Source organism: Zosterops lateralis, assembly GCF_965231275.1.
Source record: "Zosterops lateralis genome assembly, chromosome: 6".
In the NCBI taxonomy this organism is placed as follows: domain Eukaryota; kingdom Metazoa; phylum Chordata; class Aves; order Passeriformes; family Zosteropidae; genus Zosterops; species Zosterops lateralis.
This window is the reverse complement of record NC_139761.1, coordinates 21,885,052-21,903,325: the sequence shown is the minus strand read 5'-3', so window position 1 is coordinate 21,903,325 and position 18,274 is coordinate 21,885,052. Positions and strand designations below refer to the sequence as shown.

At 51.1% G+C, this 18,274-nt stretch overlaps 1 protein-coding gene across 1 annotated transcript in view; it reads left to right on the top strand.

Moving 5' to 3' along the window:
* Positions 1 to 8,334: 8,334 nt before the first annotated feature.
* TMEM63C (transmembrane protein 63C) overlaps positions 8,335 to 18,274 on the top strand; it is a 31,997-nt gene continuing 22,057 nt past the window's right edge. Inside the window, exon 1 of the mRNA XM_083862665.1 lies at positions 8,335 to 8,402. The gene's annotated coding sequence lies outside the window, so the exon portion shown is untranslated. The remainder of the gene's footprint in view (positions 8,403 to 18,274) is intronic.

Below are 18,274 nucleotides of genomic sequence, written 5' to 3'. Positions count from 1 at the left end.
CTGAAGGAAAAGAAAGCCATGATTTGATTATCGGTAGCTGTTTGCCAGTTTCTGGGAATCACCTGATGTATTCAGTATCAAACAAATTAAGACCTTAGCACTGCTTTGAGTAAGACTAAGGTAAAGCTGATGGCACTGCATCAAGGTCAACTACACGTGAATCTGCTGGAAGAAAGAGCATGCATGTGTCAGATGGTAATTTCCCTTATCCCCAAGCTTCTGGGCACCTCCAAAGGCCAATGGTAGTCCAGGGACTACAGAGCCACTGTGGTGTCTCCTGTGGGACAACATCTTCAGTCATATTCTCCCTTCTTGCAGGGGTAGTGACTGAGTGAGGAAAAGCAGAGGACTGCACTGGAGAGGGCAGTGGTTCTCCTCAGGGGAGGACTGTAGGGGCTACTGAGGACCACAGTGTAAATAGCAAGGAAAAGGATGAATTATACCCATCTGAAGACTCACTGGGGAGCTAAGGGAGGAAACAGAAAAATGAGGATAAATATAAGGGAGAAGTTCCATAGCAGTGAGACTTGGACTTTCTCCAGACTTGTCTTCACTTGCTTCTCTCAGATTCCTGTCTGGTGGATTTGGGGTAAGCACAGCCAGCAGCTAGGTCTCCAAAATGCCTGCCAGAAGCAGAAGCCAGAATCTGCTTCACTCACAGCTTGGGAAAGGGAGCTATCCCATAGAACTGGGAGGGGGTAGAGGCACCTTCTGCTCTGGGAGCAGTGGCTGTATAGTGGACAGCAAGGACAAGGTCACTTTCAGGGGTTCAAGGGGACCAAGGCCAAGAAGAGCCTGTGGAGAGCTCAGGCAGAGGGAATCCTGGCACGATGTGGTAGACGGGATGTAAAGGAGCTGGGAAACAAGACTGGAAGAGATGAAGATGAAGAGATGGAGGGGATTTCGGTGTGATGCAAAAGCTGGAAAGAACAAGAGTGGCCGGGGTCAGAAGGATCCAGCAGAAAGGCTGGGGTGATCACCGGGATCAGAGGGTCAGGGGCACTGGCTTCCTCCTCAAACCTCCTCGGGCACGCGTCCCCTGCCCAGTTTTCCAGCTGCTGCTGATCCCTCTGCGACAGGAAGAGCTGCAGGTGAGTCCGTCCGTCACATCCTGAGGAACGCCCGGCGGGTGCTGGGGACGGGCTGGCACACGGAGGACACAGCTCCCCGGCCCGGCCTGGCCCGGCACAGCCCTGGGCGTGGCGGACACACCGGCCCGGCCCGGCCCGGCACAGCCCTGGGTGTGGCGGACACACCGGCCCGGCCCGGCCCGGCACAGCCCTGGGCGTGGCGGACACACCGGCCCGGCACGGCCCGGCACAGCCCTGGGTGTGGCAGACACACCGGCCCGGCCCGGCACAGCCCTGGGCGTGGCGGACATACCGGGCCGGGCCGGGCCGGCAGGTGGCGCCAGGAACCCGCCGGGAGCTGCGGGAGGAGGGAGCGGAGGAAGGAGGCGCACGGAGGGATGGGGACAAGTGCGGGACCTGCCCGCGGGTTCACAAGGCGAGGACGTTTGTGGATGTGCGGTGGGAGCCAACCATCACCACCCAAGAGTGATCTCTGCCCTGTCTCCCTCTCCAGCTCCGCCGTGGAGGCCCCAGCCCTGCAGCTGTGATCCACCTTGGGAGGGCAGGACTTTCTTCCCAACCAGGACCCACATGCAGAGCAGCATCCCCCAGGCACAGCTCCCCACATTGCTGCTGGTAAGGACGGCAGTCCTGAGTACAGGAGGATAAAAGATACATCAGATGCGAATCCTACCCGCTGCAGTGGGATGCTCTTTTGCAACGTGCTAAATATGCTCCAGGAGTCCTCCAAGCTTTGCTCGGGAGGTGCAGTGTTTTCTCCTTGTTTGTTATGACACAGACTACATTGCTCACCAACAGGGAGCAAAAGAGCTGCTGCATCTGCCTTGTCTCAGCATGGTGGAGCTCTCCCTGCAGCACTGGGAGGTCTGCTGGAGTAGCTGCTGAGCTTCCTAGGAAGGTGGATGAGGGACCAGGGCTATGAACAGCAGTGACCATCAGTGTTTTAGGACTCTGCTTGTTGTGAGTTGGCATTATTAACCATAAATTGTTTGTCATTCATTCACATTTCCCTTCTGGTTTCAGTTCAGTTAAGCATTCCCAGCTTCTCCCAGGTGTAACTCCAGCCTGATAAACTCCATATTATATCCACTTGAGTGGTGCCTTCATTTCAGTGCATGCGGAAAGGAAGGGAGAGATAAAAGAGGTGCAAAGAATAGAACCATAGAATCAGAGCGGTTTGGGTTGGAAGGAACTTTCTAGATCACCTAGTTACAATGTCCTGCCATTGGCAGGGACACCTTCCACTAGAACAGGTCAAGGCCCTGGCCTTGAGCATTTTCAGAGATGGGGCTGCCACAATGTCTCTGATCAGGTCCAGTGCCTCATTACTCTCACAGTAAAGAATTTCTTCCTAATATTTAATCTAAATGTACTTTCTTTCAGTTTGAAGCCACTGCCCCTTGTCCTGTCACTGCATGCCCCTGGAAGAGTCCCTTTCCAGCTCTCTTGTACACTGCCTTTAGGTACTGGAAGGCTGCTATAAGCTGGAACCTTCTCTTCACCAGTCTGAACAACCCCAATTCTCTCAGCCTATACTCATAGAAGATGAAGTTGAATGTGATAAATTATACACACTAAGAAAATAGGTAAGGCCAGCAGCATGAGCAGGGAAATTAATAAATAATTCTTGGTTGTTGACTAGGCTCAAATGTTGACCACCATGTTCCAGGCAGAGAAATGGGTGAAAGTAGTTTGTCAGCGGGTTGGAAGAGACACAAGGAGACATTATGTCCTTCATACAATGTGTGGCTTCACCAGGGAGCATCTTGCTGCAAAGTGCTGTGGATATCCACATTTTATATCCTTTGGAATCTCTTTCAAGAAAAATGTGTTTGCTGGTGAATGGAGAGGACACTAGAAGAGCATCATCCACCTGCTCTGTTCTTACACTCTTCTCAAGGTATCTGCTGCCAGCCCTTCCAGAAACAGAATGATAGCCTACACAAACCTGTTTTCTAACCTAAAACAGCCCTTCCTTTTTGTTTCTGTTTTTTATTTTGTTTATGAGACATCCTATTTAGAGTTAATGACTTTCACAAAGGACTGTGCACTCTGCATTAGCTAGCTGTGCTGCTGGCAACTGTCTTGGCCAGGGAGAACATCAGTGCACTGAGTGCTTGCTCCCAGGAAGGCTGGCTTGTGGGCAGAGACACAGCCTGCATGCAGAGCCCTGCATTTGGTCAGAAATGTATGGTTCATTACATGATGTGCATCTTCCTCACTGCCTCTCCCAGCTCAGCCTGTTAGCCTACATCTCCCCCCTACAATCCACTGTCATTCTCATTAAAACTACCATCACTTTTCCCTGGTCTATCTACAATCAGTCTTTCATTGCTCTAAACATCATAAAAAATGCCATTTACTGTTTCAGAAGGTCAAGTGCTCAGCCTGTATCTTTTTCTCCTACGTCAGGAATTACCAGTTGCACCTCTTGAAGCAGAGGGGTCATTGCCCTGAGATTTCCAGAAAACATTTCATTCTGATCCATGACCTCCATTTCAAGCTCCATATAAACACGTATTTATTTTGTTTCTCTCTCATACACATTTGTCCAAGAGAGGGAGATGTATTTTACACAGAGTAAATTAACTCATATTCCTTTCTGCATCCATCTCCCCAGAGAAGGGACACAGCACGTCCCTGGCTTTGAGAGCAGACATGAGGGGCCACATCAGGATGTCTGGTACTGAGGGAGGGTGAGCAGTGGGCCTGGCCTCTGGGGAAGTGCAGACTACCTATTTGCAGAATGATGCAAGGATTTTTTTATGCACAAAATCTGGATGGGGGTTATCAAGTACAAGCCTGAATGTCTAGTTCTCCACTGGGTCCCTCTTCAAGGAGGTCAGTGAACTGTTCCATGGATTAGGCTGCACTGGGGACTTGGACAACTTGAGCTGCTTGTGCTGAGGGCCCAGCTGTGGTGTCTTTTGGAGCAGGGCTGGTGGTGTCTGGGCAGCACCATGGGAATATCTTACTTACCCAGACCAGCCAAAGAACAGATTTACAGACTCACAGAGAAATCCTGTGCCGGCAAGTACTGACCCACACTGTCCCACCTGACTGGCAATCGGGAATATTCTAATGCAACTGATTAGAGCGTGGTCACACAGCCTGTGTGATGGGTGATTTTTGAAGCAAATTTGAAAGTATAAGCATGCAGACACCAAACCACGAGGGAGCTGGCATGGGGGAGAGATGATTTCCCAGTGTAGTAGCTGTGGCCCCAGTTTCTCAACTATTCCCAATGGCAAGCTGCCTTCAAAGAGCCCTGAGAAGTTCCAGGGTGAGCACTTGAAAATTAAGAAATTAACTTTTTTAATTAACGGAACTGAGGTGGCTGGTGTGATGGTGGCTCAGCTCCTGCTGCAGCTCTTCTGGCTTCTCCTTTTGCACAGCGTAAGTCTCATGGTGTCCTGTGGGAAGAGAGAAGCACCTTGCTTGAGTTTGGAATTACGGCTGGGGCTGCCCCAGCCCGGGGTGGTACCCGAGCTCTCTGGCCCTCCGATGGGCGCACTGCAAGGAGCTGCTGCCGACAGGGAGCTCCGTTTCCTTAGTTACGGCAGGCAGGAGATATTCCGGGAAGGAGGCGGGCAGTGTTGGAAAGGCCGGCAGCTCTGGGGAGAGACAGCTCTGCCCGGGCTTCACCAGCCCCTTACAGCGTGTCTGACCTGCCTGGGCTCCATTTCCCGGCTGTCCGCCCGCTGCCCCGGGGTCCAGATGGAAGGAATGGCACGGCCGGGACTGGAATGGGCACAGAAGGGCTGCAGGAATCCAGGCAGCCCCGCGGGGTGAGCAGAGCTCTGACCTCCGCAGGTGTGAGCTTCCATCTCTTCCCGGGGGTAAATCCCCCACCTGTCCAGAGAAGAGAAGAAATTCATTCCTGCTTTTGCAGCATGAAAATAATGTAATGATTCTATCAGCCCTCCAAGGAAATAAGTAATTCTGTCCTAGAAGCAGTTTGCAGATAAGAAAGTCTGGGACCATATGCAGGACTGTGCTATGCCATTTTGTGGTTTTGCCCATTTCAAGCCTCACCTCCCAGGTTCTGTATCCAGGGCTGCCCACACTGCAGAGCCCCATGGAGTCCTGCACTGGCTCCCCCTCCTGCACCAGGGAAGTCAGGGCTCTCTTCGACATTTGCCTACAGGTAACCATTTGCCACGGGCTTGCATGCTGTTCTCACCACACTCCAGCCACCCCGCTCATCCCCGGCATGGGGATATCCTGGCAGTGCCATGTGCCATGCCAAGCTGGGCTGTCAGCCAGAGACACAAACACAGTCTAGCTGGCTCCAGGTGCAGAGATCAAGGACTAAAGGATGTTTTCATTCCCTGACCCTTCAAGTTTGCTGCTGGTCTGGGCAAATTGCAGTTTTCCAGTTTCACATGCATCAGCTCCATAGGGGTATTCAAAGGCACATCTCCAGCTAAAGGCCACACTTTTGCCAGTATTTGGCTCTGAAGCTCAGAGACACTGGTGCTGCCCAAGGGTAAACCAAGAGCCTTTTTAAAAAACATAGACATAATAACCTTTTTCTACAGATGTCATTCTCAGGAACAGTTGCACCATCTTGCTCAAATGTGTCTAGACAAATTCAGCCTGAGTCCCTCAGTCTGCCTGGAGAAATTCAGCGTAAATATTAAAGCCATAAATTATGGAAAAGAGGAATTACAGTTGGGAGATCCATACAGATAGCAGGATGCAGTGCTACAGCCCCAGCTGCCAAGAGCTCCCTGTGCCTCATCTTCCTGCTCTCTCTGGCTGCAGCTCCACGTCTCTCCTGCACTGCTGCAGGGTTATAAGTGATGCAAGAAGGAGGTATTGTGCTTCTTCACACACAGAGCTGCAGCTGAGCCACACACTGCTCATGCTTCTCAGGCATGTGGAAGACCTAAAAACCATGGGGTGCCTGAGCCCTTGTGAGATCGCACTAGTAAGGCTCTTCTTGGGCCAAAATCATGGCCACTGAGACCCAGCACAAAACAGAAAACGAAGGAGTTTTTCTCCCTTTCAGGGCTGCTCTGTATTTCCATTTTTTTTTTACTATTCTATTCTATTCCAACTAGGCACAGTCTGGGCCAGAGGCAGGAAGAAACAGGTATCTCCAGGGAATGACTTACACACAGGCTAGGTTTGTCCAGCTTTGTGCGATCCCTGATGTCTTGGCAGGCCAAGGGAAGAGGAGACAGTGTTCCTTTGGGACTGGGGCAGCTCGCCAGCAGCAAGGTTGCCAGATCTGCTTAGAGGTCAACGTTTCCCAGCAGTGTTTGCCAATTTAAGTGATCAAACATGTCGGCTTCCAGTTCAATAAGTCAGAGAATCCATGGCTTATGAAAAGTAGTCTTTACTTGCTCAAAAGTAGGAGATCAAATATTGGGGACCTAGTGGCAGATCACAGTCATGAGGCAATTTAGAAAATCCCCATGGATTTGTTTCTCCCACAACCTCCCATTAGTAAGTTGGCGTGGTCACCTCTGCTCTCTCCCGAGGTAGAGAGCGTGTTCCCTGATGCACAGCAGCAGTCAAGGTCCCCAAGCCTCAGTGATGCTTGGGACTGGCACTGGCTCGTTTGGAGAGAGAGGACAAGCTGTGTGGCTTCTGCTCATCATACATATGGCGAAAGAAGATAGCAATGAAAGAGATTTGGAAATATTTTTAAAATTCAGCTGTTCCCTAAAGTTTTAGGCATGTGTTGTTTGGGCTGTGGTAGCTCCTGGTTGGAGATAAAGGTCTCATTTATATAAGACTCATTTACATGAAACTGAAGTTTTATCAAAAGACTTCATGTTGTGGCCAACCTGTTCTCTGCACCATGCTCCAGCAGACCAGAAGTGAGCTGAGTGCTACCTCAGCCTTGGGAGCTTAAAAAAAGAAAGACACTATAGGGGACACCGGGCTTTGGTTCCTTGGTTCCTCTGTGAGCTGCACCAGCTATTTCCACTCGCTGTATGAATGAAGAGTCTTTGCTGGCAGCTGTTACATTATGTTCATTCCTTGATACTTCTCCTGTATTGGTATCCTTGACACTATCGCCTTCTCATAGCTGTGCTTGTGAGATTGGAAGGTCCCTTTACTTAAATGGCTGGAGTTTAACCACTGGACTGTGCTTCTTCAGCCCAAAATAGATGAAATGAGCCAAAACAAGCCTTCAGAGGATGTTGCAGAACAGCACTATTTACTCAGCATCTGGAGATGTCACGAATGTAGTACCCCAGGTCCCCCTTATTGAGGTGGGAGCAATGAAGCCCATGGCCTGGCAGTAAGAGTTCTCTTCAGTCACATTCTGGTGACTGTCCCCTGGTGGCCCAGGGATGTGTCAGATGTCTCTGACCGTCACTTAGAACAATGCTGGCCTACAGGACACCCAGTCCTGCAGCCCTGAGGGTGCTGCAGGTGGTTTCTCCAGCACAGAGTGCACTGCTTGCATTCTCACCAACTGGAGAAATGGGAATGCTCATGGAAAACAAAGCTCTCAGTGCCCCTTTGCACTTGGTGGGTCATGTTCCTCTCTCTCCTGCTGGTCATTCCTGATGAAGGCAGAGACCTTCTGCAGGAACAAAACCCCGAGGAAGTTTCTCAGCTACCATCCCTCCTGCCACCCCTGCCGAGCACCCGAGCAATGCTTCATCAAGGGGAGAGGTTTTGCAAATGGTGTTGAGGTCTCAAATGTACCCACCCGCCTGCTCCTACCCCTGTGCCCCAGGCTGTGGCCCAGGCTGTGGCCGATAGCCCGTAGAGCCGTCCCGCTCGCCCCGGGCACACCCGGGCAGCCATCCCGAGGAGCCCGAGGCCGCGGAGGCCGCTCGGGGCTGCGGATGCGGCGGGCACAGGCTCACACCCAGCAATAGCCCGAGACGCGCCGACCCCGCGCCGGGCGTTCCGCCGGCAGCTCCCCCGCCCCGCTCTCCGCTCCGAGCGCCGGGGCCGCGCCTGGCCCGCTCCTCCCCGCACGGCAGGCGGGGGCTGCCCGACCCTGCCTCGGCCCGGGGGGCGGCCGCGGCTCCCCAGGCGGGGCCCGGCGCTCCGGGGGCGCAGGCCCGAGGCCCGGCAGCGGCGAGGCGGGGCGGGGGGAGCGGCCCGAGCCCCGCAGCCCCGGAGCGCAGCCCGAGCACCGCGGCCTCCGCCGCAGCGCAGCGGGGCGGGCGGGGGGCGGGGCGGCGGCGGCCCCGGCCCCTTCCCCTTCCCTTCCCCTGCCCGTGCCGGTGCCGGGCCCGGCCGCTGCCGGGCAGCCCGAGGCCACCGCGGAGAGGGGAGGGAGGAGAGAGGCGGCGGGCGCGGGCCCGGAGCGAGCGGGGCCGGGATCCCCAGCAGGTCAGTGCGGGCGGCGGGACGGGAGCCGGGCGGGCAGGGGGCTCCAGCCGGCGGGACCGGGGCACCCCTGGGCTGCCAGACGGAGCCGGGGCCGTGACCTGGTGGTTGGAGTGGGGAGGAAGCGCGTGGGACTAAGCCCGGGCCGCCCACGCCGAGCTGCTGTGCCTGCCGGGTGCCACTGCGGCGGGGGATGCTCGCTGGGCGGGTACGGCAGCATCTCCTCGGGCAGCCTGGGACAGCTCCCGGGGCCGTTCTGCGGGTCCTGGGGGGCACAGACGGGTTTGGGTCGCTGCTGTGGGAGATTTCTGAGTACTTGGCTCTGTTTAGACGCTGTTTGCCCGCCTTCATCTTGAACGATGTACCAGGGTGTTTGTAACTAATGCTTGTGTCTGCCCGCCTGACGGGTGGCTGAGGCCCAGCACAGCACAGAGGCTTCCCTGGGCTGCTGGAGCAAGTTGGTGGCAGAAACAGGGAGCGAGCTCCAGCCCCTCAGTGCCCTCTCCCAGTGCACACGCACTGCCTACACCACTGGCCTGTGATGTAAGATAAAATGTCACTCCACCGCTGTGTCATGGCATGGCTTGTGCTCAGTCTCCACGTCATCCTGGCCACAGAATCCTCCTTCTGGGAGCTACACCTGAGGCTGTTAGATATGCTTTGTGCTGCCAGGGGAGTGGAGGGGGAACCTCTCCCCATTTCTCCCTCCAGTTTTGTTACAATGATGATTTTGAGCAAGCTGGTAGAGCAATCTAATGCTCTGACCAAGCTGCCCTTGCCCAGTTTCAGACTTCATCTAGATTTGTCCATGGACAAATCTTCTCCCTTGCTTGCTTCCCCATCCTCACTAGCAGCAGCAGTGCTGCACAGTGGATTTGCTATTCAGAAACCTCTGAACAGAAGGAGTGTTTTCCAGGAGAATGAGAGAGACCTTTGTCTGGCTGACAGATGTTATTTCTGCATGAACATCTTTTTCCTTTTAACTGTTTAGCCACCATCTCCAGGACTGATGTACATGCCAGCCTTTTCCCCTTTCAGAGAGTTCACGGGGGAGCAGGGTGTGAAGGGAAAACTGGGTGGGGAAACAGGGTATGAGAAAGCACTTTGCCCCATTTGGAGATTTACAGTTCTGTAGGACCGGTCAGGCTGCTTGTCTGAGCAGAAGAGAGACAACAAAATATGCCATTTGGGAGAAAAAGTGCTGTTGTAGTGGTTTGCAGTATTTATTCAGAGGCAAGAGGGGAGAAAGTGGGAAAAACAGGAAGCAGAAAGACTGACTCTGATACCAAACCAGAGCCTTGGCCTTGCTGCCTTCCCTGCTGCCCTGAAAAGTGGTGGTCAAGGCTGGGCAACAGATGGAGAGGAAAGCAGAAGCAGCTCCTTCAGGAAGGATTTGTTGAAAGTATCCTGGCGAAGAGCCACTGGCAAACAAATACGTAATAAATAAAAGCAAGGAGGCCACAAGCACCCCTGCAGCCTCTGACTCCATAGCACATATGGGCTTTTCTGGCTTCCCTGTGATATTAAACCTCTGCCTTCTTCTTATGGCTCCATCCTGGCTCCTGAAACTCCATTCCATTTTGAAGCTTTCCCTGAGGTTAACTATTTCATCTCTGGTTTGGTGGCTGCTGACAATGGTAAGCATAGGGTGGTCCTGTGCAGGATAGAAATAGTGGTGCTTGCTGGGGATGCTGATCAGGGATGTGCATAGGCCCTTGCAGGTAAATACCATCCTCCTTCCATGCAGAGACTTCTGGCCCACGGGAACATAAGGCAGATTTCAGCACATCTTCAGAGCCTGCATCTGCAGAACTGTAAAAGGATGAGTTTCTCTGCTTTAAAATATTTCTTGCAGGAAATACTCTCGTGTTGAGAGACTTCGAGAGCTTTCCGAAAACACAAAGAAGAGGGAAAAATGTTTCTAACACCCACAAGTGAATTCAATTGATATTAAACTAATCAATCACCTAAACTCCTTGGCAAACATCAGCGTGCTGTGCAAATGCTGACTCCTCCACGAGTCCTACAAACACCAAAGCCTTCTACTGTTGTCACTCCTGTGTTTCTTTCTTACTCTAGTTGCTGTAAATATATTTTGTGTACTTAGCCCCAAATTTGAAGAAAACATTCATTTGCTGATGTGATGTGCTCAGAGCAAAAGCAGGTTTGCTTTGAGATTATTTCAGGAGAAGCAGCTCCAGTCCTAATTTCCTTCAGCTATGGCTTGAACACATTCAGTCCCTAACCAGCTGTCACAAGAGAACTTAGAGCTTTAAAAGATCCCATTTGGCATCTACCGGCACTTTAAGATGCCTAAATATCCTTTCAAAGCTTGTTTGAAGTTACTGCTTCAAATGTGTCTGAAACTAGTAATTAGGTTGTGGTCACACCTTGTTATTAGGTGGGGACAATGTCAGCAGTTTGCTCACACTATTACTGCAACAATGGGACAGAGAGAGAGCGGTGCACAGCCCTTCCCATCACCAGGGGCACTATTGTTGCTGGTTAATGGGTGAGAAAGGGCACGGCAAGTCCCTCTGGGTCTTTCTGCAGAGTAGCTTGGAGGGGGGCACAGACTTACCTCTCCTAGACTGCTGCCCTGGTCCCTGTGTCACCCTCACCTAACGTAATGTTGTCCTACCTCCGAGGAGCATGAACACCCTTGTATAGAAGCATTTCAACAGTGGAATCAGTTTTTAGTTCCAAGCAGAGTCTCCATGAGAAACTGGGTTTACCATTTTGACCAAAGAGAGGCCCCTTGCAGTCATAGTTTGATCTTAAATAAGGATGTGTTTACAGTGGAGTACCAGAGCAGGGAGATTCAGTGCTCCTGTTCAGTGGGAGCATGTGAAAACTTTGGGTGACTTGATTCTCCTCTCCCCAGCACCAAAGTCTTGTGTCTTGTCTTCTGCAGGTTTGTGGGTGAACAGAGAGGAAGGCAGGATTTGAACAAAGACAAGCTCCACTGCACCCCCAAGTGCTAAAAGGCAGCTTGTGAGAGGTGGAGAAATATGTCATCATGTAATTTTGAGTTCCTCTAACAGAGATAGGGAAGTGCTCTGGCCCTGCTTCCCTGGAGAACACTTTGTTATTAGCTGGGAGTTGATGGTAGGAGCTAGCTGGGGCAGGAGGTGATGGAGGTTGAGACAATGAGCCCCTAATGTGCTGTGTTGGATGGGCAGGGGGAGACCAAAATTCAGAGCAGCTGGGGGTGTGGGAGTTAGGGCAAACAACAGTTTTGGAAATGTAGCTGGGAGTGGCTCCCAGATGCTGCCCAAAGTGAACCTGTGGTATCCTGAGGCAAGGTTTGGGGCTTCTGCATTGGCCAAGCCAAGGTGACCCTTTCAGAGGAATCCTCTTGCTGTGCTACCCATGCAGCAAGGTGGTCCACACTAAGATGACACACCAGGGAAGTGGCACAGGCTGAGGTGCTGAGATCCTTTGAGGGCTGGCAAGCTGGGGGTTACTCTTGAGGCATGGAAGTGGCTGGCCATGGACCACAGGCACCTGTGCAGCTGGATCCCAGCCAGCATTGGGACAACCTCTAGTAATGTGCGGCTTGGGACACACCTGGCTGGAGGATCTGGTTCCAACAGCAGGTTGGGATGGTGGTCTTGGCATGGCTGTGGTTTGGAGCAGAATGTTCATGCTTTGAGATATTCAAAACCTGCATGGGCATGGCCCTGAGGAACCTCTTCTAGCTGACACTACTTTGAGAAGGGAGGTAGGACTACATGACCTCCCTTCAGCTTCAGTGCTTCTGAGCTTATTTGTCCTGTCTTCTGACAAAATCAGTCCCAATGGGGTAATCTCCAAGGAAGCATTAGAGAAATGACCAGAAGCTGAAGTTGGCTTAGCTTGCCTTTGTCTGCAAGCAGTATTCTGGAGGTCTCTACAAGACTAGGAGACTGCCAGGGCTTGCAGGCTCCAGGCTGGGGACACACACTGTTCATTGTGTTTCTGGGCTGCTTTTCTCGGGGAGGGCAGAACTATGTGGAAGTATAATAGCAAAGAGGACAGGAAAATTAACCAAATTTTATAGACTTCAGAATAAACTCGGTCTGTGCCTTGTTTCACTCTTGACCTGCTGCTAAATAGGATGGGTGAATTAAAGTCAGGACTTAAGTTAACGATCAGAAAGCCACGACCTAAGTACCTGTTTTTAATCTCCCTGTGTTTGTTCTTCTGCTCTTTTCCTAAGGACAAGTTGATTCTCAGTGATGGGCATGATGTAATGCTTAGGGCTGAGCAGGAGGCTGCACTGTGCTTAAGTGAGTGGGTTTATAGCTAACATATGGGTTTTTAGATACTTAATATTTATATTTCTTGCATTACAAAATGGTGGGTGATGTATTTCTTACTAGATAACACTTAATTATTTATTATAAATTTGGTCCAGCTATATTTCAATGGAAAATGCAGTCCCATTGAAAATGCAGATTGTGGGCATTTAAAAGATGATTTCTAGTTGGTTAAATAAAACTGCTTAAAATGTATGAGTCCACAAAACAAAAGAGAATAAGTTTATGATGACATTATTTATATATGTAATGAATTTAACAATACTGTAGTGCTATACTATATTGTATTGTTACAATACCAAATCATAGGAACAAAATTTTGTTCTAGGAGATGCAAAATATAGCCAGTGATATAACCTGATTATTTTTTAACATTTAGGAATTCAGAACTAGTAGAAATTATCCTCTCACAGTTCATCTTTGTTAGGCTTTGAAAGGGAACTGGGCTTTCCTGCATTAACCTGCAGTAATTTTTCAGAACTTTTACTAAGTGTACTTAGTACTAAGTCAATGGAAACATTTTTTCCTTCTACTTTCAAAAAAGGTTGTTGCTGTCAGAGCCACTTTTGCAGTTCATCAGGCTTTACCTCCAGATTCTCAGCCTCTGAGCAAATCTGGCAGCAAGGATATATTGCATAAATTTCTATTTTTCACTGATGAGAGGGATATGAGGTCTTATCATGTAGGTTTTAATAATTTCCAGTTTTAAATTGGCTGTCTTTTCAATTTAAAAAGTTTTTAGTTCAGACAAAATCTGATTACTTTTCAGTCAGGTGTATGTTTCCAAGAGTCATAATTCTTTTATTTGTTCTGGTTCCAAGTCCTCTTTATTGCTTTTCCCTTTCATATTACTGCTGCTAATCTTCTCATCAAGCAGTTTCATTTGATTTTTCTGTTCAGAGGTTTTCATCAAGCTTAATTTTCTTTTATCCAAGTTTTTAATTTCTCATGTTTTCTTCCATGAAATGTCATCAATTTCTTCCTTCTTTAAAAACAAAGAACCCCCAAACAAAGGGAATATTGATAATAATTGTGGTAGTGGCTGTGTAACCTCCTGAGAATCGTGCATTTTGAAGACTTTCATGTTTTGTTCAGTCATTTCAGGAGTCAGAGGATGGATGTCTTTGCAAATACAGTCCTCTGATATCCTACACATCAGGCTGGAAAAAGCTAGCTGTGTAAAACTTTAGTAACTGAACTTAGAGAAACTATGACCATGCCCTATGTCTTGTCTTAGGTACATACATACACTTTGATGACTACAGCTTTATGTGTGCTCCAGGTTTCAGAATTCCTTCTTCCTGGCAGGTGTGTCTGAAGGACCAGCTGTTTATTTGAACAGTCCCTGCCCAGAGTTAAACTCCAGGGGTTTCTTTCCCTCCATAATGAGAAGGTGAATTTCCAGCCTTTTTAGAAGGCATTTGCAGTTTGTTTCAGAGAAGAGATGTCACTCCACATTTCTTTGGGTCTTGTTTTTTGTCTTTTTGGGGGTGTTGGGAGAGGGGGAGGTGAGGTTGTGTTTTTTGTTTTGTTTTTGTTTCTGTTGGGTTTTTTTTGTTGTTGTTGTTGTTGTTTTGATTTTGGTTTTTTGGTGGGTTTTTTTGTGGTTTTTTTTTTTTAGGGAGGGTTATTTTGGTTTATGTTGGTTTGGGTTTTGTTTGTTTTGTTTTTGTTTTATGGAAAATATCCTGGAAACAGCATAAATTTCTGTATATGTGTAGCCTTAAAAGTCCAAGCTGGGAGCAATACTTGGGGGCATCCATCCAACTCCCCACCTGCTCATGGGAGCCCTCCATGCCAGTGCTGTGTCCTCTCCATCCCTTGGGGCAGGAGAAGAGCTGCACAGGCATTTGATGGGACCCTGCTGACCTTTGGCCCCAGTCCTGCTCTCTGTGCTGCAGGCTGGTGTGCTCCCTGGACACCCTGGGGAAAGCTCTGTGTTCCTCAGAGCTCACCTTGTTTGAGAGGTAGAAAGCAGGGAGAGTGTTTGTGTCAGCAGGTATCTCCCCCCAGCGGAACAAAGCTAAGCTGGGTAGTTGGGTTTTGTGCCATGCCCTGTGTGTGGCCAGCCTGGTGCTCTGCACAGCAGCAGGAGCACTGTGGGAGCTCTCGGGTTCAGTCTGGTCCTGCAGCTCATTTAGCACTGGTCTCTCTGTGACATGGTGAGCATTAGGAGGAGCCTTTCCAGTGTCCTCCTGTGGCTCCTCACGCCTGGCTTTCTTTACTTCTTGGTCCCGTCCCTCGAGCATGACATTCATGTGCCTTGTGACAGAGCTGTGCTGCCAGGAGAAGCATGGAAAGCAGCTGGGCAGCGTTTGGGGACCAGTGTGTCCTGCAGATATCAGCTTATCCCCAGGGAAAAAGCAACAGTGTGGGATTCAGCTTCACTTAAGTGTTGGTGCCCACAGCTCTGGGTTGCCTGTTCAGAGCTCTGCTCACCCTCCCAGAGCTGTGGTGGGCACAAGGATGTTGGGATGAGCCAGAACCTCCATAGCATCTGTGGTTGCACAGATTTTTGTCTCTAGTGAGTGCAGGTGTGCTGCTGGCAATAGTGAAGCAGAGGGGTATTTTGCTGCAGGATGTGTCCATGCTTTACTGGAAGTGCTGGTTGCCCCAGGGAGCCAGTCTGGAAGGTGGCAGCTGTGCTGAGGTCTCATGCATTTGCACCTTGCATTTTCCCAAACTGGCTAGAGGTGTTTCCAGGTGGGGAGATGCTTCCCAGAGCAAGGACAGTACTGTGAAGCACAGTGAGCACCAAACTGCCCCTTACATCAGTCACATAGTGGGTGAGGAGGTGGAGACCCTCACTCCTTTAATAAATGTATTGCTGGTGCTGCAGAGGCCAAATGTGGGATCAGGTTGTCAGGGTGCTCAGCACAGAGCCACAGTACACAGTGGCAAGTTGGGATGTGCTGGGTGAGGATGCAGGAAAGGAGAACAGCGTATACAAAGCCAGGCATAAAGCAGGAGCTATGTCTGGGGCTGGGCTGGGATACCCAGCCATTCCACAAACACCTGCATGTCAATGCTGCATCCCCAAACGTCTCTTCCGAAATGGACACAGCCTGTCTGATTCCTAACTGTGCCAGGGCCTCAGTAGCTACTGGGATGTGGAGAGGCTTGCAGTGGCTCTTGCTGGGACACTGATCCCTGCAGGACTGGGGGGGAACACAGAGAGATACCATCCTGCTGACACTGGGTCCCCAAATCTCTTCAGCTGGCTGTATTCCTAGTGCTGGCTCTGCTGTACCCAAACGACCCTGAAAGGACAAGGAGGTGTGAACTTGGGGAGGTTTTTCATCCATCTTCTGCAATGTCTCATGTTTAATTTCCCATTCTTTTCTGTTTCAAGTGAGCAGTGTTTATGGGGAGGGAAGGGGGTGGCTGCCTGAGTACCCTGTGCTGCTGGCAAAGTGAGCAAATCAGAACAGGAGCTGCCAGCCCTTCCCTCAGCTGCCCGTGTGGCCCTGTGTGCAGCGAAGATAGGTCTGTGAAGAGAAGTCAGGGACAATCTCTCTGCCTTCCCTCCCATTTTCCCCCTGATCCTAGACAGCCTTTTTCCAAGGCTGAATTGCCCATGAAGCATCTCTGATGCTGCCTTTTGGATGCAGCGTGTTTGAAAGGATGTAACCCCACCTGCAAACCTGCCAGGCTGGGCTGGCAGCCCCTATGCAGTGTTGTGTTGTGTACTCTTGCAGCAGAAAAAGCTTGAAGGTCGCTCTGTGACCACCCTGCTGCCAAATCTGCCATCTGCCTCACATCATCTGGGTGATGCTGTGCCTTCCAGCCCACAGCTTCTCTTCTCCCAGTGCCTTGTCCCTTTCCCAGCCCTGCTGCTGTACATGTCCAGATGTGACACTTCCTTCTCTGCCTGAAGGGAAAAAAACATTTCTTGTGTTTTTCTCCATCACATTTGTCACTCCCAACACGCCTTGCGCTGGTGTGGGCAGCTGCTGGCCGGTGGGTATAGGCAGAACGGGGCAGGACAGCAGCACAGGGGGTGCAGGCAGTGCCAGCCTGCAGCACTGGCACAGCAGAGTCTGTCTGCTGACCATCTGTGTCCCATTCCTCCCCTGTACTGGGCCACCTGTGATAGGTGTGAATTTGGTGGGGGCAGGAGGGGGTGGGGGGTGGATCATGAACCCCAGTTCTTGTCCCAAAAGTCCTATAATTTCCTTCTTATCTCTGGTGCTCCAAGGTCATTTGACTCCCCAGATCTTTTCCTTGGAGGAGATGAGAGCAGGCTGGTGTGATGGGTGTGATGGGCAGCCTGCTCTGCTCTGCTTGGCTCTGCTGTGCCCTGCAGCAGGTACATGACTGTAGCTGTGCTTAGGTGTTGTGGGCAAGGGGAATTCCTGGGGATGATGCAAGTGATGGGGACAAGTCTTGTCACCATACATGAGCACCTGTCACACTGGAGGGAGGTCAAAACAGTCATGCTTTGCAGAGCCGCATGTCTGTAGCTCCACATGTGCTTGGGAGAGCTGCCTTCCTTCCTGGCTGCAGCAGCAGCTTTCCTCTCATCTCCCCCAAAAGCTGCAGAGACAACTGGATGAGTGCCCCAGCGACCAGAGGAGAGTGACTACCTGCTCCCTCCACTTCCCCAGTGAAAAGCAGCTCCAGGGTTGCCCTGCATGGTGTACCCCATCAAAAGCTTTCCCTTCCCTTTGATGCGCTATTGACTCAAACCAGTGTCCTGAGTGCTAGTCCCTCTGGCACAGTTGGATGCAACGAGCATGGCTGGATCTGACTGGCACAGCGACTGCTGGGGCCATCCCCACTTGTGCAACCCACTGCTGCCAGCTCCCATGCTCCCAGGGCAGTGTGATTCATCCCAGTCATATGGTGTCACCCAAATCTGCTAGGAAGCTGGGCAGAGGTGGGAGGAAAGCCTTGTCAAGGCCAGGATTGGTGAGCAGTTATGCTTATGAGCTCCTTCTGCAGTCCAAATCTCACTCTACTTTTGGCACCAAGCACAGGCAATAGAAATGTTCCAGCTTTTAGATTCTGCTCTAGATTTTAGATGCTCTAAAATCATATTTTGTGTGTGTGTATATGTAGTGCTCTCAGTAAGAAGCTTCTCTGCTTGCAGAGAAGGGAGCTGGGCTGGGCAGGGCAGGAGTGTTTCTTTGCTTCTGCAGCAGAGTCGGCTGCAGTGGAGGATGTTGTGACTGCTTGAAGGTGGGGAGAGGTGAAGGGTGGAGAGGCTGGTGGGAGCCAGGCACCAGGGCATCCCCCAGAGCAGTGCGGAGGAAGGTGCATGTTGGATGCAGGAGAAGGGGATCTACAGGGCACTGCCATTGACTCCTAGGAAGCTGTAGGATGAGGGTGCTTGGTGGGAAGGTGCTCCCAGGTTGCTGTCAGGCAGCAGCAGGCTGGAATGGAGCAGAGCTGAGTGCCAGCCCCTTGGTAGCCCACCATGTCTGTTCACTCCATACTGTGCAGCAGGCTGATGGGCATCAGCCATGAGGAGGGCTGGCTGGAGCTCAGCAGCTGAGGGCAGCTGCACAAAGGCTTGAAATGTGCCTGCTTTCTCCACCAACTCAGCAGTGAGGTCCCTGCCACCCCCAGGTG